The sequence below is a fragment of the Anomaloglossus baeobatrachus genome, chromosome 4 (assembly GCF_048569485.1).
Source record: "Anomaloglossus baeobatrachus isolate aAnoBae1 chromosome 4, aAnoBae1.hap1, whole genome shotgun sequence".
NCBI lineage: Eukaryota > Metazoa > Chordata > Amphibia > Anura > Aromobatidae > Anomaloglossus > Anomaloglossus baeobatrachus.
In genome coordinates, this window is record NC_134356.1 from 137216602 (window position 1) to 137242226 (window position 25625).

The 25625-nt window shown below is 48.6% G+C and overlaps 1 pseudogene; it reads right to left on the minus strand.

Moving 5' to 3' along the window:
* Window positions 1–25625, minus strand: part of LOC142302336 (spastin-like) — a 113946-nt pseudogene that overhangs the window by 78001 nt on the left and 10320 nt on the right.

Below are 25625 nucleotides of genomic sequence, written 5' to 3' on the forward strand. Positions count from 1 at the left end.
TCTGCCCAGTGGCCTCAGCCAGCGAAATGTTAAGGGCAAATTCTGCCCAGGGTAGGAGGGAGGACCAGTTGTCGTGGTTCTCAGCAACAAAGTATCAAAGGTATATACAGTTAGGTCCAGAAATATTTGGACAGTGACACAATTTTCGCGAGTTGGGCTCTGCATGCCACCACATTGGATTTGAAATGAAACCTCTACAACAGAATTCAAGTGCAGATTGTAACGTTTAATTTGAAGGTTTGAACAAAAATATCTGATAGAAATTGTAGGAATTGTACACATTTCTTTACAAACACTCCACATTTTAGGAGGTCAAAAGTAATTGGACAAATAAACCAAACCCAAACAAAATATTTTTATTTTCAATATTTTGTTGCGAATCCTTTGGAGGCAATCACTGCCTTAAGTCTGGAACCCATGGACATCACTGTTACATCTCGTGGCTCTCCTGAGGCAGTCTCCCATTCCTTGCCTGCCACGAGCACTCCTGCTCAGCAGCGCCGAAGGTCTGCCAGACTGCGCAGTGTGCAGGAGATACCTTCTCAGAGAGGCAGCAGAATGGTGACACCTAGTGGTTCTCCTGTTACAAGGAGTGAAGCGGTCTCCCATTCCTGGCCTGCCGCAGACTCTCCTGCTCAGCGGCCCCGAAGGTCTGCGAGGCTGCGCAATGTGCAGAGGTTTACTGCTCAGGGAAGCAGTGAGATTCCCGTTATCTCTGCACATTGTGAGACCGAGGATCCCGCCTCTATTTCCCAGAGGCAGGAGGGTGAGCATGTGCAATGCGTGGTGGGTCCTGATTCGCTCACTGACGTCACACGGCTTGATGACAAGGCTGGTGACGTGGTGAATCCTGACTGGCCAGGCTGGGACGTCGTGGACCCTGATTGGGTCAAGTCCGTCATCTCCGCCTCGCGCCCGCCCTCGGGTGGAGCTGCACCTCCTTAAAAGCTCCCCCTGCCATCATGGCGGCGTGCGACTGTCCTTCTATGTTTGGATGTTTGGCAGCGTGCTGCCACGCCACTGCTCAGGCATTTCTGTCTCTTGTGGGCTTGGCCCTTGCTGCTCCGGCAGTACCTCGTTTGCAGGCCGTGTTCCTGCCTTGCTGCTCCAGCAGTACCCCCGTCAACAGGCCGTGTTCCTGTCCCAGGTGAGCTCCTCAAGTCTCCATTGGACTCACCTGGTTATTGAAAGCACACGTGCGTGGGCACCTCTGTGCTACCCTCGTGCCATATTCTCGTGACTTCCACTGGCACACGTGCGTGGGCACCTCTGTGCTTCCCCGTGCAACAGGTACATCGAGCCGTGAGATCTGTGCCATACAACCCTCAGGGGTTAGGGCAGATCGGTGTACATAGATCGTCTGTGACATTCCAGACGATCGCTAGCAGCAACCCGCTCACTCTTCACCCACCATAGCGGCGGTCCCTTACACCGCACAGTGGACCTTGACCAGCGGAAGCAGTCCATTTCCCATCTTGGCACGCTTCCCCGGGTCCCCCTCGTAACATTACGGTCGCGCCAAAGGTCTGGCTATGGCTGAAGAGCAGCAGCAGTTGCTGCGTTATGTGCAGCAGTTGGAGTCACGATTGGCAGCAGTGGAGCAGTCTTCCTCCGATAAGACTACTCTGACGACAGTCGCCACCCAGGCGGCTACCCAGGCTGTGCTATTGGGCGGAAGGTCTCCTCGCCTTGCGCTTCCAGAGCGCTTTAGCGGCAACTGCTCTGAGTGCCGTGGGTTTATAAACCAGGTTACCACCTACTTAGAGCTGTCCGCGACTCTTTACGCTACCGAGAAGGCGAAGGTAGCCTTCGTCCAGTCCCTGCTCACAGGGAGAGCGCTGAAGTGGTCCACGCCGTTGTGGGAGCGCGGAGATCGTGTGGTGAATAACTTAGCAGCTTATCTTGGGGCCATGAGAATGGTGTTCCTCGGGCCTCAAGTCACCCACGATTCCGCGCTGCGCCTCCTACGACTTCGGCAAGGGTCTGCTTCAGTCGGGGACTTTGCTGTACACTTTAGGACACTGGCCGCAGAGCTGGACTGGCCGGATAAGGTCCTTGTCCCTGTGTTTTGGGAGGGCCTGGCAGGGTTTGTCAAAGATGCACTGGCCACACGTGAGGTGCCTGCCACTTTAGAGTCCTTGATTCAGGTTGCCTCTCGCATAGACATCCGCCAGGCGGAGCGAAGGCTCGAGGTCTCTTCAGCACCCACGTCTTCTCGGCCTAAAAAGCGTCTGACTCCTGTCTTCCATCAGACAGGTCCCCCAGCCAGTCCTGTAGGCGACTCCGTGGAGTCAATGGAAGTGTCCAAGGTGGTCTCCTCTGCCCCAGGTTCTCGGTCTTGTGTCATCTGCTTTTCCTGTGGGCAGAGGGGACACATAGCTACCCTATGTCCCAAACCGTCGGGAAAAGACAGCGTCTAGTTTCTATCAGAGGGGGGACTCTAGACGCTACTTCTCCCTCTAGGTTGACTATCAGCGCCCAGTTGCAGTTCGGCACTACTCTCTTCTCTGCCCTGGCTTGCTTGGACTCAGGCGCTGAAGGCAATTTCATCTCGACCTCCCTGGCAACCCGATACTCAGTTCCCCTGGTTCTGTTGCCCAAGCCACTCAGGGTCCGGGTAGTCGACGGGTCCATACTACTCGATCCTATCACCCAGATCACCATCCCTCTCAGGATGGATGTACCACCGGGACACCATGAGCAGGTGTCCTTCCTGGTGCTTCCAGGGGGGACGGATGAGATCCTACTGGGTCTTCCCTGGTTGAGACAGCATGCTCCTATACTCAACTGGGCAACAGGGGAGATCTCATCCTGGGCAGGATCCTGTAGAGAGCACCTCGTGACTACCGAACCACCCGCTACCATTAGGTTGGTTGGGTCCTCAGGGAATACTGAGGGGCCGGGTTTACCGACACCTTATGAGGCCTACAGGGATGTCTTTTCCAAAAGGGCCGCAGATACTCTTCCTCCCCACCGGCCATATGATTGCCGAATAGACCTGAAGCCAGGCTCCGAGCCCCCTAGGGGCAGAGTGTATCCACTCTCTGCTCCAGAGACGGAGGCTATGTCCAAATATATTCAGGACAGCCTGGCGAAGGGGTTCATTCGCAAGTCTATTTCACCGGCTGGTGCAGGGTTCTTTTTTGTGCAGAAGAAGGAAGGGGATCTGCGCCCCTGTATCGATTACAGGGGATTAAATGCAATCACAATCAAGAACAAATACCCTTTGCCCCTCATTACTGAGCTATTTGATCGATTCCGCGGGGCAAAGGTCTTCACAAAGCTGGATCTACGCGGGGCGTATAATCTAGTGCGAGTCCGAGAGGGCGATGAGTGGAAGACCGCCTTTAACACCAGGGACGGTCACTACGAGTATCTAGTAATGCCCTTCGGACTCTGCAATGCCCCCGCCGTATTTCAAGACTTTGTGAATGACATTTTCCGGGATTTGTATCTTTCCGTGGTTGCATACCTGGATGACATTCTTATCTTCTCCCCCGATCTAACCACCCATCGGAGGGATGTCATCCGAGTACTTAAGAGGCTCCGCACCCATTCGTTATATGCTAAGCTGGAAAAGTGCGTTTTTGAACAGGAATCCTTGCCGTTCCTGGGGTACATAGTGTCCAGTCAGGGGTTAGCAATGGATCCGGGGAAGTTGGAGACAGTGATGAACTGGCCTGAGCCCCGCTCGCTGAAGGCGATCCAGCGATTCTTGGGGTTTATCAATTATTATCGCCAGTTCATTCCCAACTTCTCGACGGTGGCAGCACCCATCATTGCCCTTACCCGCAAGGGCGCTAATCCCAAAGCATGGACACGGGAAACGGTAGAGGCATTTCACACCCTCAAAACTCACTTCTCCAGAGCTCCCATCCTTCATCGTCCAGACATCTCCAAACCCTTCCTACTGGAGATAGACGCCTCTTCGGTCGGTGCAGGTGCAGTCCTGTACCAGAAAAACGAATGAGGAAGGAAACATCCGTGTTTCTTTTTCTCCAAGACCTTTTCTCCGGCCGAGAGGAACTACTCCATAGGGGATAGGGAGTTACTGGCGATGAAACTAGCATTCCAGGAATGGCGGCATCTCCTGGAGGGTGCGAAGCATCCATTTGAGGTTTTTTCTGACCACAAAAACCTCACATACCTCCAGACAGCACAACGCCTGAACCCAAGGCAGGCCCGTTGGTCTTTATTCTTCTCCCGGTTCCGCTTTATTATCCGCCACCTGGCCGGTGAGAAGAACGTACGGGCCGATGCCTTGTCACGTTGTATGGTTGTGTTGGAGGAGGACGAGGAGGAGCCTCGTCTTATACTACCCCCGGACAGCTTGAGGATGGTCACTCCCACTTCTTTGGACCAGGTGCCACCTGGCAAAACCCTCGTTCCCCCTGAACTACGGAACGAGGTGCTATCGTGGGCCCATGCCTCCAAGGTCGGGGGTCACTTCGGGGTCAAAAGGACCAGAGACCTGGTGACCAGGCATTATTGGTGGCCGAGACTACCCCAGGACATACAGGAATATGTGGGAGCCTGTATGTCGTGTGCTCGGAATAAGCCGTCCCGGCAGAGACCGGCAGGTCTTCTTCACCCACTGCCAGTGCCGGATCGTCCCTGGGAAGTGGTAGGGATGGACTTCCTGGGAGATCTGCCCAAGTCAGCAGGGCACAGGGTCGTATGGGTCATCACGGACCACTTCTCTAAAATGGTCCACTTGGTGCCTCTCCCACGACTCCCGACGTCACGTGCTCTCGCCACCTTGTTCATTCGGCATGTATTTAGGTTGCATGGCATGCCTGACAAGGTGGTGAGCGACCGGGGTCCCCAGTTCGCGTCTCGCTTCTGGAGAGAGCTCTGTAAGCTCCTGCAGATAGAGCTGAACATCTCCTCCGCATACCATCCCGAGACCAATGGACTAGTGGAGAGGACTAATCAGACCTTGGTAACTTACCTCCGCCATTTTATATCCGCGCACCACGACAACTGGGCTAACCTCCTTCCTTGGGCCGAATTTGCCATTAACAATTCGGTCCATGAATCCTCTGGCCAGACTCCGTTCCTACTCAATAACGGACAACATCCCAGAATCCCGGTTCCGATGCCCATTACGTCACCCGATACTAGAGTGGAGGATTGGGCGACCAAGGCCCGGGAGATCTGGGATGACACCCAAGAGGCTCTTAAAAGGGCCAAAGACCGGATGGTGACAACGGCTGATGTTCGCCGCCGCCCTGCACCATCCTTCGCCCCTGGTGACCTAGTATGGCTGTCCTCTAAGAATGTTAACCTACGGGTACAGGCAGCCAAATTCGCCCCTAGGTATCTGGGTCCGTTTAAAGTACTACAGCAGGTAAACCCAGTGGCATATCGACTCCAGCTCCCTCCACGCTGGGCTATAGCCAACACCTTTCACGTGTCCCTCCTGAAACCCGTACGACTTAATAAATTCTCGGGGTCCCTGCCGGCTCAAACCGACTCCCCGTCCGACGACCCTGAGGTGGCAAAACTTGTGGAGATAAAAGTCATACAGGGCAAGAGGTACTACCTCGTGGAGTGGGCCGGCCGTGGTCCGGAGCATAGATCCTGGGAGTTGGAGGATCATATCCGCGCCCCGGGTTTGATAGCGGCCTTCGAGCACGGACAGGGGGGGGGGCCTAGACGGGGGGGTAATGTTACATCTCGTGGCTCTCCTGAGGCAAGGACTGAGGCAGTCTCCCATTCCTTGCCTGCCACGAGCACTCCTGCTCAGCAGCGCCGAAGGTCTGCCAGACTGCGCAGTGTGCAGGAGATACCTTCTCAGAGAGGCAGCAGAAGGGTGACACCTAGTGGTTCTCCTGTTACAAGGAGTGAAGCGGTCTCCCATTCCTGGCCTGCCGCAGACTCTCCTGCTCAGCGGCCCCGAAGGTCTGCGAGGCTGCGCAATGTGCAGAGGCTTACTGCTCAGGGAAGCAGTGAGATTCCCGTTATCTCTGCACATTGTGAGACCGAGGATCCCGCCTCTATTTCCCAGAGGCAGGAGGGTGAGCATGTGTAATGCGTGGTGGGTCCTGATTCGCTCACTGACGTCACACGGCTTGATGACAAGGCTGGTGACGTGGTGAATCCTGACTGGCCAGGCTGGGACGTCGTGGACCCTGATTGGGTCAAGTCCGTCATCTCCGCCTCGCGCCCGCCCTCGGGTGGAGCTGCACCTCCTTAAAAGCTCCCCCTGCCTTCATGGCGGCGCGCGACCGTCCTTCTATGTTTGGATGTCTGGCAGCGTGCTGCCACGCCACTGCTCAGGCATTTCTGTCTCTTGTGGGCTTGGCCCTTGCTGCTCCGGCAGTACCTCGTTTGCAGGCCGTGTTCCTGCCTTGCTGCTCCGGCAGTACCCCCGTCAACAGGCCGTGTTCCTGTCCCAGGTGAGCTCCTCAAGTCTCCATTGGACTCACCTGGTTATTGAAAGCACACGTGCGTGGGCACCTCTGTGCTACCCTCGTGCCATATTCTCGTGACTTCCACTGGCACACGTGCGTGGGCACCTCTGTGCTTCCCCGTGCAACAGGTACACCGAGCCGTGAGATCTGTGCCATACAACCCTCAGGGGTTAGGGCAGATCGGTGTACATAGATCGTCTGTGACATTCCAGACGATCGCTAGCAGCAACCCGCTCACTCTTCACCCACCATAGCGGCGGTCCCTTACACCGCACAGTGGACTTTGACCGGCGGAAGCAGTCCATTTCCCATCTTGGCACGCTTCCCCGGGTCCCCCTCGTAACACATCACCAAACGCTGGGTTTCCTCCTTCTTAATGCTTTGCCAGGCCTTTACAGCCGCAGCCTTCAGGTCTTGCTTGTTTGTGGGTCTTTCCGTCTTAAGTCTGGATTTGAGCAAGTGAAATGCATGCTCAATTGGGTTAAGATCTGGTGATTGACTTGGCCATTGCAGAATGTTCCACTTTTTTGCACTCATGAACTCCTGGGTAGCTTTGGCTGTATGCTTGGGGTCATTGTCCATCTTTACTATGAAGCGCCGTCCGATCAACTTTGCGGCATTTGGCTGAATCTGGGCTGAAAGTATATCCCGGTACACTTCAGAATTCATCCGGCTACTCTTGTCTGCTGTTATGTCATCAATAAACACAAGTGACCCAGTGCCATTGAAAGCCATGCATGCCCATGCCATCACGTTGCCTCCACCATGTTTTACAGAGGATGTGGTGTGCCTTGGATCATGTGCCGTTCCCTTTCTTCTCCAAACTTTTTTCTTCCAATCATTCTGGTACAGGTTGATCTTTGTCTCATCTGTCAATAGAATACTTTTCCAGAACTGAGCTGGCTTCATGAGGTGTTTTTCAGCAAATTTAACTCTGGCCTGTCTATTTTTGGAATTGATGAATGGTTTGCATCTAGATGTGAACCCTTTGTATTTACTTTCATGGAGTCTTCTCTTTACTGTTGACTTAGAGACAGATACACCTACTTCACTGAGAGTGTTCTGGACTTCAGTTGATGTTGTGAACGGGTTCTTCTTCACCAAAGAAAGTATGCGGCGATCATCCACCACTGTTGTCATCCGTGGACACCCAGGCCTTTTTGAGTTCCCAAGCTCACCAGTCAATTCCTTTTTTCTCAGAATGTACCCGACTGTTGATTTTGCTACTCCAAGCATGTCTGCTATCTCTCTGATGGATTTTTTCTTTTTTTTTCAGCCTCAGGATGTTCTGCTTCACCTCAATTGAGAGTTCCTTAGACCGCATGTTGTCTGGTCACAGCAACAGCTTCCAAATGCAAAACCACACACCTGTAATCAACCCCAGACCTTTTAACTACTTCATTGATTGCAGGTTAACAAGGGAGATGCTTTCAGAGTTAATTGCAGCCCTTAGAGTCCCTTGTCCAATTACTTTTGGTCCCTTGAAAAAGAGGAGGCTATGCATTACAGAGCTATGATTCCTAAACCCTTTCTCCGATTTGGATGTGAAAACTCTCATATTGTAGCTGGGAGTGTGCACTTTCAGCCCATATTATATATATAATTGTATTTCTGAACATGTTTTTGTAAACAGCTAAAATAACAAAACTTGTGTCACTGTACAAATATTTCTGGACCTAACTGTAATCATTGATTGTTTGGTACGCTCAACCAAACCATTGGTCTCCGGATGGTATGCCGAAGAGAGATTCAACTCAATTTGCAGAAGGCTACAAAGATCTCGCCAGAAACGGGAAGCAAATTGCGGGCCTCTATCACAAATGATACGATCTGGCATCCCGTGAAGCCTAAAGACATGCTTGAGGAATAGTTTGGCTAGTACCCTGGAAGATGGGATTCTCGATAACGGTACGAGATGAACCATCCGGGAGAAATGGTCCGTAATGACCCACACAAATCTATGTCCCTGTGAACACGGAAGATCACCCACAAAGACCATGGCTACCACCTCCCATGGTCTATCTGGCACTGGTAAAGGATGCAAGAGCCCAGCTGGTCTCTGCCGTAACGGGCGGTTGCGAGCACACGAGTAGCAGGAACCGACATATCTCTTGACGTGGCTGGTTAAGTGTGGCCACCAATACCACCTCTCGAGTAACTCTCGTGTCCGTCTAATACCAAAATGCCCACCCACCTTTGAGGTGTGGGCCCACAACAGTATATCATTCTGTCGATCCGGCGGAACAAAGGTCTTGTCCGGTGGGATTTGGTCTAACGTCACAGGGGAGAGCGTATGAAAAACCCTGGAGGAAAGAATAAGACGAGGTTCGTCAATCTCTTCCTGGGTAGAAACCATAGAGCGAGACAGGGCATCTGCCTTGTTATTCTTACTCCCAGACAGATAGTTGATGGAGAAGTGAAAGCGGGAGAAAAACAAGAACCAGCGGGCTTGGCGAGGATTCAGACGCTGAGCAGTTTGTAAGTATGTCAGATTCTTATGGTCTGTATAGACCTGGAAAGGATGTTTCGCTCCTTCCAGCAAGTGACGCCACTCCTCCAAGGCTAGTCTCAGGGCGAGCAGTTCCCTATCCCCAATAGTGTAGTTTCTCTCTGCTGGTGAAAAGGTTTTAGCAAAGAAGAAACACGGCCTTTTTCTACCTGCACCGTTCTTTTGATACAAGACCGCACCAGCACCCACTGAAGAGGCATCAACCTCCAAGAGGAAGGGCTTATTCTCATCGGGTCTTTGAAGAATGGGAGCAGTTGAAAAGTGTCTTTTTACTGCCTCAAAAGCCTGGGATGTTTCAGTAGACCAGACTTTTGGATTAGCACCTTTCTTAGTCAAGGCCACCAAAGGGGCCACCAAAGTAGAGAAATGGGGTATGAACTGCCTGTAATAATTTATGAATCCTAAGAAGCATTGCACCGCCTTCAAGGAATGAGGTTCGGACCATTCCAGGACAGCAGAGAGCTTCGCAGGATCCATAGCCAGACCCTCTTGTGAGATAATGTAACCCAAAAAAGGCAAGGATGACTGCTCGAATACACATTTTTCGAGTTTAGCAAACAATGAGTGCTCCCTTAAATGGGAAAGGACATGAACGACATCTTGAGGATGGGTCTCCAGATCAGGAGAAAAAAACAGGATGTCGTCCAGATACACCACGAAGGAGGATAACAGTAAATCCCTGAACACATCGTTTACGAAGTCCTGAAATACTGCGGGTGCATTACATAAACCAAAAGGCATGGCGAGGTATTCATAGTGACCGTCTCGGGTGTTAAAAGCGGTCTTCCATTCGTCACCCTCTCGAATTCGTACCAAGTAATACGCACCCCGCAGATCTAACTTCGTAAAAACCTGAGCTCCCCTCAGTCTGTCAAAGAGCTCCGAAATTAAAGGTAACGGGTATTTGTTCTTTATTGTGATTGCGTTGAGACCCCTGTAATCTATGCAGGGACGCAAATCACCCTCTTTCTTCCGAACAAATGAAAACCCAGCTCCCGCGGGAAAGACAGACTTCTGAATGAACCCCTTCTCTAAACTCTCTCTTATATAGGTCGACATGGCCACTGACTCAGGTAATGACAGGGGGTAAACCCTGCCCTTAGGTGGAACTGAACCTGGGATAAGGTCTATGGCGCAGTCATATGGCCTATGGGGTGGAAGAACCTCAGCACCCTGTTTGGAGAACACGTCAGCGAAATCCAAATAGGGTGTAGGTATGGGAGAGAGATTAGTTGATGCAACCGCAACGACCTTAGGTGGTAAGGGAAGACATCGGGATTGACATTTCGAACCCCAACTAATAATGCTGTCGGACTCCCAGTCAATTAGAGGAGCATGAGTCCGAAGCCATGGGAGACCCAGAAGTACGTTGTCTATACCCACAGGCAAAACAAGAAAAGAAATCTCCTCTATGTGATCCTGAGACAGGGAAAGGCGCAAGGGAACTGTCCTCAATGTAAAGGAGTCAGACAACATAGTCCCATTAACAACACGGACAGGAATAGGCGCCTCTAACATGATAGAGGGAATATTGTGTCTCGTTACAAATCCTGAAGACACAAAAGTCCCGTCAGCTCCGGAATCCACAAAAGCCATAATAGGCCATGTATTCTCAGAGAATGAGAGCTGACCTGGGATACTACACTTAGAGGGTGCGGAAGGCGTCTCTAGTAACCCCCCTCTAATGGTTACTAGGCCTGGTAGTTTCCCTGACGGCTAGGACAGTTGTTGGCATAGTGCCCAGCCTGACGATATACGTAACATATAGGAGGGCCAGACTTGCGCAGTCTGGAGGACGTATGACCTAACTCCATAGGATTGGGAGATGGTTCAGATGCTGAGGAAGATGGTAGTTGACCCTCAACAACTGGAATAGCCCGATGCTTAGGGCGTGAGGAAGAGACCTCGAGTCTACGTTCCCTATGGCGTACGTCGATCCTCGTTGCTACTGTGATCAAGTCCTCCAGAGAAGCAGGGACCTCACGAGTAGCAAGAGCATCCTTGATATAGCCTGCCAACCCTCTCCAGAAGATAGGAATCAACACCTTCTCTGGCCAATCTAGTTCTGCCACCAGAGTTCTAAAAGCAATGGCATAAGAACTAGTGGATAAAGAACCCTGAGATAGATCTAACAGTCTCAGGGCCGCATCATGGGTAACCTGCGGACCCATGAATACCGCCTTAAGAGCATCAAGAAAGTCTTGATGTCTCAGAGTAACCACATCAGAGCGCTCCCATAGGGGAGTCGCCCATTCTAAGGCTTTGTCCTGAAGTAAGGAGATGATAAAGCCTACTCTGGACCTCTCCGTAGAGAAGCGAGAAGAGTTGACCTCTAGGTGTATCTGACACTGACTAATGAAACCACGACATGATCTGGCATCGCCAGAATATCTGTTTGGCAGAGCAAGTCGAGGATCATGTGCAGATGTCACCATGGTCTGAGGTTTATCCTCTATACTCTTGAGCCGTGACTCAAGTACTTGTATGTAACGGTGTAACTGCTGATATTCTGCCATAACTGCCAGACCCTTGGCTCAGTCCTAATGTTACGGGGGGGCTGTCTGATAATAAACCTAAAGGAATATCAGACAGTCAGGGTCCACCGTGCAAAGACTCTGCTGCAGACTATGGCAGAGTGCAATACCTCTGTTAAACTCACAGAGGAATATAATTAGTAAATAAGGCAATTCCTCCCTTACTTGGAGGGTGAGTGGAATGATCTCTGTTAATGATCACAGAGACAAAAGCAGTGAATGTGAAATGGCACCTACCTAGGTCTGTTCCTCTAGTGGTGCCAGGAGACGGACAGCAGCGTAAGCCGCACAAAGCTCCTACCTGCGTTCGCTCCACTACTGTGCGAGGACACGAACCACTAGATATGGCACCTGCCTAGGTCCGCTCTTCTAGTGGTGCAAAAGAGACGGACAGCAGCGTAAGCCGCCCAAAGCTCCTACCTGCGTTCGCTCCACTAGTGTGCGAGGACACGAACCACTAGATATGGCAGCTGCCTAGGTCCACTCTTCTAGTGGTGCAAAAGAGACGGACAGCAGCATAAGCCACACAAAGCTCCTACCTCTGTTCGCTCCCCTAGTGTGCGAGGATATGTGTGGCGCCCCTGAGGCTTCCGTCACCACAGGTCATTGCACCCCATCCAGCGGTGTGATGCCCCATTCTGGGTGAGGAAGGGAGTGAACACCGGTCCCCTGGTAAATCTACACTACACCCATTGCTAGAAACACACTGGGACCAGGGATAGTGGCAGAAACCCTCCCATGCTGCATGCTGGGAGGGGCCGTAAGACCCATCCCTGCCCTATAGGATAGATCAGAGCAACTGGGGAGGTGGGAGGAGCCACCAGAGAGCAGTCAGAGAAAGGAAGGTCAAGTTAGTTTCAGTTTACCTCAGAGAGTGTCCGCAGACGAAAAGGAGAAGTGAAAGGAAAGAGAGCTCCAAGTCAGTCAGGAGCTGAAACGAAGAAAGAGACGCTTCCTGGTGAAGATCCTGGGACTCAGAGGGTCCAGGTGACACCAAGCAGAGAACAGAAGGGGTCCCAGGGCCACGGGTAGCTGTAGAGCTGCGGTGGCCTGCTCCACAGGAACATCGGTGGAGGGATCAAGCTGCAACAGGGGACGGTCCCTAGAAACCGGAGAAGTGCAAAATCATCTCCAAACAGTAAAAACCAAGGCCCAGGGAAAGTTGTAAACTCCCTGGGCCACAGCCCACAGCAGAACCTCTAGAAAAGGGGTAATCAGCCGACAGGTGACCCCCCAGCCTGGAGGTTGTTGTGGAGGCCAAGCCAGGTTTACCCTACAAAAGGCAAGGCTTAGGAAGACAGCGGAAGACAGAGACACTTAAGAGAAGGACACCGGGTTTTGCTCCAAGAATCACCCAGAAACGGCGGAGGTCCCTGACGGTGGTCCCAGCAGTCCAAGGGTTCCTGCCGGCCTTGACAAGAATTGTGAGTAAAGAACTTGAACTGCACCCTTGGAGTGGTCTCTGTTATTTTAGCTGCTTAGACTTCCATTACACCATAGACTCTCACGAGCACCAACGGTGCCCCGGGCATTGCTCCACCTGTGGGGAGCAGTACCACCATTGCTGCCATATCATCACCCCGGAGGCCTCACACAGCAGCGGCGGCTTTATAGCCGCATACCACAGGTGGCGTCACGAACACAAACTTTAATTCATCAGCCATATTTAAACTGACACCCACCAGGGCCACGGAGACGGGCCCCGCCACCACTGACTACCCCCGGACTAGTCCGGCCCGGCACCGGGTGTCCTATAGCCCTGGGGTGGGCGAGTCATATGAACAACTGCCAGACGCAGTATAAGGAACTTTACCCTAGCGGCAACGTCCACCTACGAGTAGAATCACAAGGCCCAGCCGGACCATGTGCCTCAGGCACCTGCCTATGTCCGCTCCACTAAGAGGAAAGGATACGGACTCCAGCCGAAGCTGTAAGGTATAAGAACGCTACCCTGCCGGTAGCGCTCACCTAACATAGACAGAGAGATGCCTAGAGGGACGTGCACAGGGCGTCTACCCTCATGCATGAACCAAGAGGACTGAGCGCCGGGCGGTGTGCGTCAGGGTCTTATATAGACTTTGTGCCTCATCCAAGATGGAGGACACCAGAGCCAATCCGCTGCCAGAACGACAGGAATGACGTCACGCTGTCCTATCACCGAGCAAAGCGTCACAAGCACATGACCAGCGACCAATCGGCATAGAAGGTGTCAGAGACATGTGACCACGTGTCACAAGCACATGACCAGCGGCCAATGAGCTTAGAAGGTGTCAGAGACATGTGACCTCGTGTCAGTGATGATGTCACCCGCACATGTGCAATGGCTCCAAGATAGGACTTAGTCTCCAGCGCTTGCACATGTGCAGTAGCAAGAAATCCAAAGATAGTCTCCAGAGCCACAGCAACCGTAACACTAACAGTAGTTCCATAAGCCTTCCACTTCCGGATGATGCTCCCAACAGTGGAGACAGGTAGGCCCAACTCCTTGGAAAGGGTTTTGTACCCCTTGCCAGCCTTGTGACCCTCCACGATCTTGTCTCTGATGGCCTTGGAATGCTCCGTTGTCTTTCCCATGTTGACCATGTATGAGTGCTGTTCACAAGTTTGGGGAGGGTCTTAATTAGTCAGAAAAGGCTGGAAAAAGAGATAATTAATCCAAACATGTGAAGCTCATTGTTCTTTGTGCCTGAAATACTTCTTAATACTTTAGGGGAACCAAACAGAATTCTGGTGGTTTGAGGGGTTGAATAATAAATGACCCTCTGAATAAACTTTTCTCAATTTAAAAAAAAAAAAAAAAAAAGAAATAACATTCTTTTTTGCTGTAGTGCATTTCACACTTCCAGGCTGATCTACAGTCCAAATGTCCCAATACCATGTTAATTCCGAATGTGTAAACCTGCTAAATCTGCAGGGGGTTGAATACTACTTGTAGGCACTGTACACATTCTAAACTAACCGATACATTAGAATCGGGCCACCTTCTAGTGAGTAAATAAAAGGCAACTGCCAAGCCATGCAAATCAAAATAATTGTTTTGATCTCACCAATTCTGTAGATTGAGCATCCTGATTCTGAAGTATACTCTTACTGCCGTATAGTGCCGCATGTAAATGCTCCCACCCTTACAAGGGAAGTACCCAAGTATGGGAATAAAATAGATGTCCCCAAAAGAAAATAGACCTCCTGATGTGTCTTTCTCAATAATGAGACATCATCAGGGAAGTGTATATGGAAGGGCATAACTGGTAGTTACAAACAGAAAAAATGCCAAATATGCAAAAATATGTGTAGCATAAAGGATGCTACTGTGTACACCTTTCCTATGAGGTGTGCAAAGTTTTGCACCACCTAGCAATAATGGGGAAGAATTTTGTCTTACTCTAAGGGCGGCTTTGCACACTACGACATCGCAGGTGCGATGTCGGTGGGGTCAAATCGAAAGTGACGCACATCCGGCGTCACTTGCGATGTCGTAGTGTGTAAATCCTAGATGATACGATGAACGAGCGCAAAAGCGTCGTTATCGTATCATCGGTGCAGGCTCCGACATTTCCATAATGCCGGTGCCACGACAGGTACGATGTAGTTCCTCGTTCCTGCGGCAGCACACATCGCTGTGTGTGAAGCCGCAGGAGCGAGGAACTTCTCCTTAACTGCCGCCAGCGGCTATACGGAAGGAAGGAGGTGGGCGGGATCTTTACATCCTGCTCATCTCCGCCCCTCCGCCGCCATTGGCCGCCTGCCGTGTGACGTCGCTGTGACGCCGCACGATTCACCCCCTTAGGAAGGAGGCGGGTCGCCGGCCAGAGCGACGGTCGCAGGACAGGTTAGTGCATGTGAAGCTGGCGTAGCGATAATTATCGCTACGCCAGCTATCACAAGATATCGTACCTGCGACAGGGGCGGGGACTATCGCGTGCGACATCGCAGCATCGGCTTGCGATGTCGCAATGTGCAAAGCCCGCCTAATGCAATTTGGCAAACTGCAGACCAATTTTTTTATGCCTCTGTATCAGCAGTGGAAGTTTTCCCGGGTCTCCTGCCATAGTATTTAATTTCATTCAATTGTCGACAGATAGTTTGCGCCGACACTGTTGAATGTTTAGGCTATGTGCGCACTTTGTGTCGAGGTAGTTGCAGTTGTAAATGCATCCTCTGGCAGAAATAGTCTTTGTCAAATTTGGTTTTGACCACAAAAACGCTATAAATACGCTTGCGTTTTTACTGTGTTTTTTTCCGCAATTTTACTGCAATTTACATGCTTTTTCATTGCTTAAAGTCAGATGCGTTTTGAAGACAAATACACTACTAAATAAAGTTTAAACATTCAAACACTATGAAAAAAAGGCAAAAAAAATTATAACAAATATAATTAAAACCACACAAAATAGCTTATTTTATTAAAATGATAACTGTGTGCTAATATTTATGTATAAAATAACGTTAAATTATTGATTTTCATAAATTTAATTGTCGGACTATGTGTGTGTGTAAATGGATATATCATGCCCTTAATATAAAGTAAAAAACGCATGCGTTTATTTTGTCAAAAAAGCATGCTTTCTGCATCAAAAAAGCATGTTAAACACTAGGATTTTGATGTAGAATGTGTTTTGAAAGTTCTCATTGACTCTAATGATAGCAAAACGCTGCCAAAATGGCAAAAACAATTGACATGCTGCTTCTTTAAATGCTGAGTTTTTGCCAAATTTTCTGCAACTAAAATGCTGCGTTTTTAACAGCATAGTGCGCACAAGAAAGCTCTATTTCCCATAGACTTTGCTTGAAAATCAAAATGCATGCCTTTTGGCATTAAAACGCTGCAGTTCAAAATGCTGCAGAAAAGCAGGTAAAAAAGCAAAGTGCGCACATAGCCTTAAGGTCCTGTCACACATAGAGATAAATCTTTCGTAGATCTGTGGTTGCAGTGAAATCATGGACATATTGTTCCATTTGTACACAACCACAAACCTGACACTGATTGTCCACAATTTCACTGCAACCACAGAACTGCCACAGAACTGCCACAGAACTGCCACAGAACTGCCACAGAACTGCCACAGAACTGCCACAGAACTGCCACAGAACTGCCACAGATTTATCTCTGTGTGTGACAGGGCTTTTAGGCTGCAGGACAACTTGAATTTCTTTGCAACTTGATTGTAGCTTCTTATCCACTATATGCACTATTCTGTGTTGCATCCATTCATCATTTTTTCTCTGTCATTCACATCAAGGAAGATTAGCTATAGTGCCATAAGTTATAAACTTTTTCATTACCTTGCACGCTGTGAACAAATGAACATCAAGATCTCTAGAGATGGACTTGTAACCTTAAGATTGTTGATATTTTTAAACAATTTTGGTTTTCTAGTCTCTAGACAGCCTCTTTCTGTTTCTATGTTTAGTATGGCACACACAGACATACAATGCAAATATAGTGTCCATTTCTAATCTTTTTATCTGGGTTTAGGTGTGATATTCATATTGCCCAAACCTGTTACTTGCCACAGGTGAATTTGAAGTATGACATGCTGAAAACAAAGTTTATTACCCACAATTTTGGAAAGGTGCCAACAATTTTGTCCTGCCCATTTTTGAGGGTTTGTGTGAAATTATGTCCAATTTGCATTTTTTTTCTCTGTTTCTTTGTGTTGTTCCAATACACACAAAGGAAATAAACATGTGTATAAGAAAATGTGTGTATTTGCAATAATTTTCTAGGAGAAACTTTTGCCCATGATTGTATAACATGAATCCTTATAATGTCTTAACAGTCTGAGTTTATTCAAGTTGATATTGAATCAGGTAAGCATTAGCCACCAATATTTATAAATGTATTTCAAAAGATGAGAATAGCAACATTGATTGATTAAAATGGGCATCAATTCTCTAATTATGCTCCTGAGGGCAATGAACCTCTATTTTCCATTGTTTCTATTCCTTTTCAATCCACTTGTCATGCTTTGATGTTATTTCCCTGTGCAATTTGTGTAAATTACTTGGAACAATGTTTGCACTATATGACTAATGATATAGAGAATGATATTCATACATTCATTACGTGTTTTAAAAAGATGTCAAACTGCCTAATTAAATGCCTGATACGGTAATTAGGTGTCAGTTTCCTTGATTAGCTTTCCATTGAAATGCATCAGGAAATATTTTCTTCCTATATGTAAAGAGTGTTATACAATATGCTTATTAGTGCAGAAAAGTCATATGCAGATTACTAATTTAACTATATAGCCTCCTGTACAGGTAGCATACATTTTAAAGTGTGTTAAAACTCACAATCATACTTGAACTTTTTTCCCAGCAACAAGATGCCCAATAACAGTGACAGACAAAAAACACAAAACTATCTATCTATCTATCTATCTATCTATATATATATATATATATATATATATATATATACATATATATAGACAATACAGACCAAAAGTTTGGACACACTTTCTCATTCAAAGAGTTTTCTTTATTTTCATGACTGTGAAAATTGTAGATTCACATTGAAGGCATCAAAACTATGAGCTTAACATGTGGAATGAAATGCTTAACAAAAAAGTGTGAAACAACTGAAAATATGTCTTATATTCTAGATTCTGCAAAGTAGCCACCTTTTGCTTTGATTACCGCATTGCACACTCTTGGCATTCTCTTGATGAGCTTCAAGAGGTTTTCACTGAAAAAGGTCTTCCAACAGTCTTGAAGGAGTTCCCAGAGATGCTTAGCACTTGTTGGCCCTTTTGCCTTCACTCTGCGGTCCAGCTCACCCCAAACCATCTCGATTGGATTCAGGTCTTGTGAATGTGGAGGGCAGGTCATCTGGCGTAGCACTCCATCACTCTCCTTCTTAGCCAAATAGCTCTTACACAGCTTGGAGGTGTGTTTGGGGTCATTTTCCTGTTGAAAAATAATTGATGGTCCAACTAAACGCAAACCGGATGTAATAGCATGCCGCTGCAAGATGCTGTGGTAGCCATGCTGGTTCAGTATGCCTTCAATTTTGAATAAATCCCAACAGTGTCACCAGCAAAGCACCCACACACCATCACACCTTCTCCTCCATGCTTCACGGTGGGGACCAGGCATGTAGAGTCCATCCGTTCACCTTTTCTGCGTTGCACAAAGGCACGGTGGTTGGATCCAAAAATCTCAAATTTGGACTCATCAGACCAAAGCACAGATTTCCCCTGGTCTAATGTCCATTCCTTGTGTTCTTCAGCCCAAATAAGTCTCTTCTGCTTGTTGCCTGTCCTTAGCAGTGGTTTTCTAGCAGCTATTTTACCATGAAGGCCTGCTACACAAAGTCTCATCTTAACAGTTGTTCTAGAGATCTGTCTGCTGCTAGAACTCTGTGTGGCATTGACCTGGTCTCTAATCTAAGCTGCTGTTAACCTGTGATCTCTGAGGCTGGTGACTCAGATAAACTTATCCTCCGCAGCAGAGGTGACTCTTGGTCTTCCTTTCCTGGGGCAGTCCTCATGTGATCCAGTTTCTTTGTGGCATTTGATGGTTTTTGCCACTGCACTTAGGGACACTTTCAAAGTTTTCCTAATTTTTTGGACTGACTGACCTTCATTTCTTAAAGTAATGATGGCCACTCGTTTTTCTTTACTTAGCTGCTTTTTTCTTGCCATAATACAAATTCTAACAGTCTATTCAGTAGGACTATCAGCTGTGTATTCACCAGACTGTGTAGGCCCCAACTAGAGATGAGCGGTGTTCGAAGCGAACAGTTCGCCAATTTCAAATTCGAGTTGTTTTGGGAGGTGTTCGAGTCGTTCAACGAACTTGAACGATTTGCTTCACGTTCGACCATTCGAGTTACCGTTCGATAACGGTTTGATCACCAAAAGTGGAGCTAGTTACTAGCTGGCTTTTCACTGTAATACTGTCAGTCACTGTTAATAATGATATTATCAAAATTCAGCGTATAGTGTGCGGGGGGGACGAGGTTTAGATCAGTGCTGCTGAGTGCTGAAAGAATGGCGATCGCTTTTTTTTTTCCTAACCACGCCTACAGTGGGGCGGGCCAGGCTGTCAGCCAATCATAGACACACACACAGCAAAGTGGATTTTTGCAAGACAAGCAAGGACATGTTTCATTGGCTGTGCATGTCAAATGTCCTTGCCCTAAAAGACCTGGCCATTTTCCTCATCGCCGCCATTATCTCAGTGGTGCGGGTGTGTGACAGTCACCGCTCCTGCTGCTGCTGTGGGTGCTATAAAGTGCAATCGAGATATCGGTTTAGGGAGTAGGGACTAGTTTTAATTTCAGCCCTTTTCTGGGCTAGATTAGAGCAATTCATAGCAATTTTTGTTAGGCAGGTCTGTGCCAGCGCTGTGCAAGGGTTTTTCACAGCGTTTGTCTAAATCAGCTCCTTGGGGCATAGTATCATTGTCTGGGATAGTCAGTGACGTTCCTCTGCTGACAAGAAAGCTACACCACCTCTGCATTCTACACCACCTCTCCATTTCTGCTACAAAAGTTTAACTGCAAAACGTGCAGGCAATTCTTTGGGGCATAGTATCATTGTCTGGGATAGTCAGTGACGTTCTTCTGCTGACAAGAAAGCTACACCACATCTCCATTCTACACCACCCTTACATTTCTGCTACACAATTTTAACTTCAAAAAGTGCAGGCAATTCTTTGGGGCATAGTATGAGTGTCTGTGATAGTCAGTGACGTACCTCAGCTATCAAGAAAGCTACACCACCTCTGCATTCTACACCACCTCTCCATTTCTTCTACGCAATTTTAACTGCAAAAAGTGCACTCAACTCTTTGGGGCATAGTATCATTATCTGGGATAGTCAGTGACGTTCCATTGCTGACAAGAAAGCTACACCACCTACTACTAAGTACTTACTTTTTGTGGGACAAGTTGTACTTTTAAATGAAACCATGAGTTTTACTATATAATGTACTGGAAAACGGCAAAAAAATTCCAACAGCGTAAAAATTGCGAAAAAGTACGATTGCGCAATTGTTTTTGGGATATTTTATTCACCGTGTTCACTGTATGGTAAAACTGATATTTCAGTGTGATGCCTCAGGTTGGTATGAGTTCGTAAACACCAAATTTGTATAAGTTTTACTTTTGTCCATTACAGCCCGTCTGAGTCTGTGGATCCAGGCAGGCATTACATTATCTCTGGCCCACTAACTGTAACGCCTGCCTGGATCCACAGACTCAGATGGGCTGTAAAGGGGAGGCTAGAGGAAAGCCACTCACCAAGCAGGACCCCCAGAACCCTGAAACCCTTTAACCCCTATACAGGGATTTGGAATTACACAGGACCCTGGAGATCACTACTTGTGGAAGGCTGCAGTCCAATGAGAGTAGTAGTCAGGCAGGGTCAAACCTAGAATTGCGGAACAGGGACAGAATCAACAGGCAATGACGTAGTCAGCAAACGTAGCAGAGGTCAAATCCGGATTGGGTAGCGAGGTACAAAAACAGTAGGCAGGAGGGTAGTCAGAAAACAAGCAGAAATCAACACAGAGGAATCACCAAACAGAATAGGATGTAACAGGAGCCAGGAAAATCAGAACTATCTCTGGCAGTGGTCACGTGACAGGAGGGGGAATAAGAAAGGTGCGGTGTCTTCCCATTGGCTGTAGCTGAAGGCTGGAAACTTTAGCTGGAAGACACACGCCACCCACAGTCAGCCAGCGGTACTCCAAGATAAACCAGCCCAGTGGATGATCAGAGCCTGCACACACCGGTGCCGCTGGCATCGACTCCTCTCCCATCACCAGCACCATCCACGGCATGAACACGGCGTCGCCTGGCGATCGGAGCAGAAGTTGCTGGAGCAGACTCCGGCGGTGACGTAACACTAACAGAAACAAAAAAAAATGGATCCTCTCCAGACTGTGATAGACCAGGTACCGACCCTGTCTGGCTTGGTTCAAGGCCTTGAACAGCAAGTGCAAGAGCTCCAGTCTGCCCAAGTTCAAGCTCCTGCAGCACCTCCATCATCATGTCCAGAGTCTCGTCGACTTCAAGGAAGCAGATCACATTGTGGAGCCCATCATGGAGAGCCTGGATCTCAGAGGCAATCACTTCCAGAGCAGCAACAGCACCTGAGTGAGCCACAGGATACTCACTGCCCAGGTACTCCCTGCAGACAATATAAAGTTACTGTTACCTGTCTCATTGTCTCACCAGGGAAAAGCAGTGTGGCTGCAGGCCTTTGTTGATTGTGGTTCTGCAGCCAATTTCATTAACTCTAATGTAGCAAAAGAGCTGGATTTGCTGGATTTGTCTTTGCAGAAACTAAGCTCTCCCATTAAATTCTCTGCCATTGATAGTACTCCCCTCACTCAGGGTATGGTTAATTTTGTAACTCCAGAGATCTCCATGCTTGTTGGAGCTTTGCATGTAGAAACTGTGTCATTTTTTGTTCTTGACAACCTGTCAGCAGCAGTGGTATTGGGCATGCCATGGCTGCACAACATAACCCGGTCATAGTCTGGCTCCAGGGTGAGATAGTACGTTGGAGCCCTGAGTGTCAGCAGACATGTATTTCTTTATCTGTTAACATTACTAAAGCTGAACCTGTCTTCATACTGTACCTCATGCATTCAGGGATTTTGCTGATGTGTTTTTTGTATCTGACTCTGAAAAATTACCTCCGCACAGAGATTATGATTGCCCAATAAATTTGGTTCACAATTCTCGACTCCCCAAGGGTAGGATTTATAATCTTTCTGGTCTAGAGCGTCATGCCATGAAAGATTATATAGCAGACAGTCTGAAAAAAGGGTTTATCAGACCATCCAGGTCACCAGTCGGCGCTGGATTCTTTTTTGTGGAGAAAAAAGATGGTGGCCTGAGACCCTGTATTGACTACCGTGATCTTAATGCTATTACTGTAAAGAATCAGTACCCTCTGCCACTCATCCCCGATCTTTAACCAGCTCACAGTAGCCCGGGACTTCACAAGCTGGATCTCAGGGGTGCATATAACCTAATCAGCATCAGAGAAGGAGATGAGTGGAAAATGGCATTGAACACTCCAGAGGGACACTATGAATACCTTTTAATGCCTTTTGGGTTAAGTAATGCGCCGGCTGTCTTTCAGAACCTTGTTAATGACATTTTCAGTGATATTTGCGGTCAATATGTGGTGATCTATCTGGATGACATTCTGATTTATTCTCCTGATGCTAAGTCATATGTCAAACATGTCCGCACTGTACTCCAGAGACTCAGGGAGAACTCCTAATTCGCTAAGTATGAAAAATGTTTGTTTTTTTTGTTGATGAGGTTAATTTCCTTGGTTATATATTGACTGCAGAAGGCTTTCACATGGATCCCTCTAAGCTAAAGCCGGTTAAGGAGTGGGTTCAACCCAAGTCCCTGAATGCCTTGCAGCGTTTCTTTGGGTTGCAAATTATTATCGCAAATTTATTAGGGATTTTTCCAAGATTGCCAAACAAACCCCTCACCAATTTGACTAAAAAGGGGGCTGATGTGGTTAATTGGAAGCCAGAGGCGATCCATGCCTTCTCTGAATTAAAACAATGTTTTTCCTCAGACCCGATTCTGGTTCAGCCTGACCTTACGCGTCCATTTATTGTAGAAGTTGATGCAACTGAGGTTGGAGTGGGGGCGGTGCTATCACAAGGTATTCCGTCTCTCACTCAACTTCGGTCCTTGTGCCTTCTTTTCCCACAAATTTTCTCCCACCGAGATAAACTATGATATTGGTAATCCTAAGCTGTTGGCCATTAAATAGGCATTTGAGGAATGGTGCCACTTCCTCGAGGGCACCAAACATAAGGTCACAGTCATCACAGACCATAAGAACCTCACTTATCTGGAATCTGTTTAGAGACTCTATCCTAAGCAAGCTAGGTGGGCATTGTTCTTCTCTAGATTTGATTTTGTGGTAATGTTCGGGCCCGGTACCAAGAACACAAGAGTTGATGCACTTTCCCATAGCTTCTGTCCCTCTCAGTCAGAAAACATCAAACTAGTCCCTATTTTAGCTAAAGGCATTGTTGTATCATCGGTATCCATAGATTTGATAGAACAAATCCGTGATGCCCAAGACCAGGCCCCTGAAACCACTCCTGACCGTAAACTGTTTGTCGCTCCCCCACTTCGTCTGATGGGTACTTCAGGAGTCCCATAATTCTGTCCTTGCAGGTCATCCTGATATAGGCAATATCCTCCGACTTGTAACTAGGAACTTTTGGTGGCCAACCGTAGCAAAGGACTGTAAGGAATACGTACTGGCCTGTGAAACTTGTGCTCGAGCCAAGACACCCTGTACCCGTCCCACTGGATTTCTCCAGTCCCTACCTATTCCAGAAAGCCATTGGACCCATCTCTCCATGGACTTCATCACTGACCTCCCACCCTCGGAAGGGAAGACTTGTATCTGGGTAGTAGTGGATAGATTCAGCAAACAGTGTTATTTTGTTCCATTGTCCGGATTACCTAATTCTGAAACTCTTAGCAGGTTGTTCATTAGGCATATTGTGCAGTTACACAGGGTTCCCGAGAATATTGTTTCTGACAGAGGAACGCAGTTCGTCTCGAAATTCTGGAGGGCTTTTTGTAAAAAGATTAATATAGAGTTACCTTTTTCTTCCACCTACCACCCAGAGACCAATGGTCAGACTGAACGTTCTAACCAGATCTTAGAACAATATCTCCAGTGTTATGTGTCCGATCATCAGTCTGACTGGGTGAAATATCTACCACTAGCTGAGTTTGCCATCAGTATCAGGAGTCTATCCAGACTACCCCTTTTTTCTGGTTGCATCCACGTTTTGAGTCCTTTTCTTCCGCTACGGTGGATACTCCTGGGGCTGAAAGCACTGTGAAAAAACTGAAAGCTATCTGGTCTGAGGTGAAAGAGAACTTGAAGAGGGCACAGGGTGGTCAAGCCTCAGCTGCTAATAAGAGGTGTTCCAAGGGCCCAAGCCTTGGAGTTGGGGATAAGGTATGGTTGTCCACTCGTCATATTAAACTCAAGCTCCCTTCTGCTAAGCTAGGTCCCAGATTTATTGGACCTTACGAGATAGTCGAGGTCATCAATCCCACAGCTTTCTGCCTGAACCTCCCTCAGTCCTTCAAAGTATCGAACGTGTTCCACAAATCCCTCCTCAAGTTGTATCGTTTTCCCATTCACACAGTCATTCCCCCCCTCCTCCTGTTTTGGTCAAGGGTAACCTGGAGTATGAAGTACAGAGGATCCTTGACTCCCGTATTGTTAGAGGGACGGTGCAGTATCTTATACATTGGAAGGGTTATGGCCCTGAGGATTGATCATACATCCTAGCAAGTGAGGTTCATGCTAAAGGTCTTGTCAGGAGATTTCACCTCCAGTTCCCTGACAAGCTGGGTTTTGAGGGTCCGGTGGCCACTCATGAAGGGGGGGTACTGTCATGTCACCACCGGAGTCTGCTCCTGCGACTTCTGCTCCGATCGCCAGGTGACGCCGTGTTCCCGCCATGGGTGGTGCTGGTGATGGGAGATGAGTCGGTGCCCGTGGCTCTGCTGAGCACAGGCCAGTGGCGTAGCAAAGGGGGGGGTGGAGGGGGCGGTCCGCCCCGGGCGGCACGTGTCAGGAGGGTGGCATTTTGGCCACTCGCCTTCAGTTCTGCTGCCCCCGGGCCGAGTTCCAGGGACCGCAGTCCTCGGCAGGAAACTGTGGCTGCCATCCCTTTAAGACCACAGCGTCCTCCTGGTTTGAGCTTCATCTGTGGGCGGAGCTACCGTGCGGCCTGCTCAGTCCCACAGATGAAGGAGGTGCAGTGCCAGCCAGCGACCTCCGGCGCTGTGGGCCCCCTCTCCTCCGTGACCGAGCGGTAAGTGTTACGAGGGGGACCTGGGGAAGCGTGCCAAGATGGGAAATGGACAGCTTCCGCCGGTCAAGGTCCACTGTGCGGTGTAAGGGACTGCTGCTATGGTCAGGAAAGAGTGAGCGGGTTGCTACTAGTGATCGTCTGGAATGTCACAGACGATCTATGTACACCGGTCCGCCCTAACCCGTGACGGTTGTATGGCTCGGGGCTTCTCACTCAGTGTACCTGTTGCACGGGGACGCACAGAGGTGCCTACACACGTGTGCCAGCGGGAGTCACAGGAATATGGAACGAGGGTAGCACAGAGGTGCCCACGCACGTGTG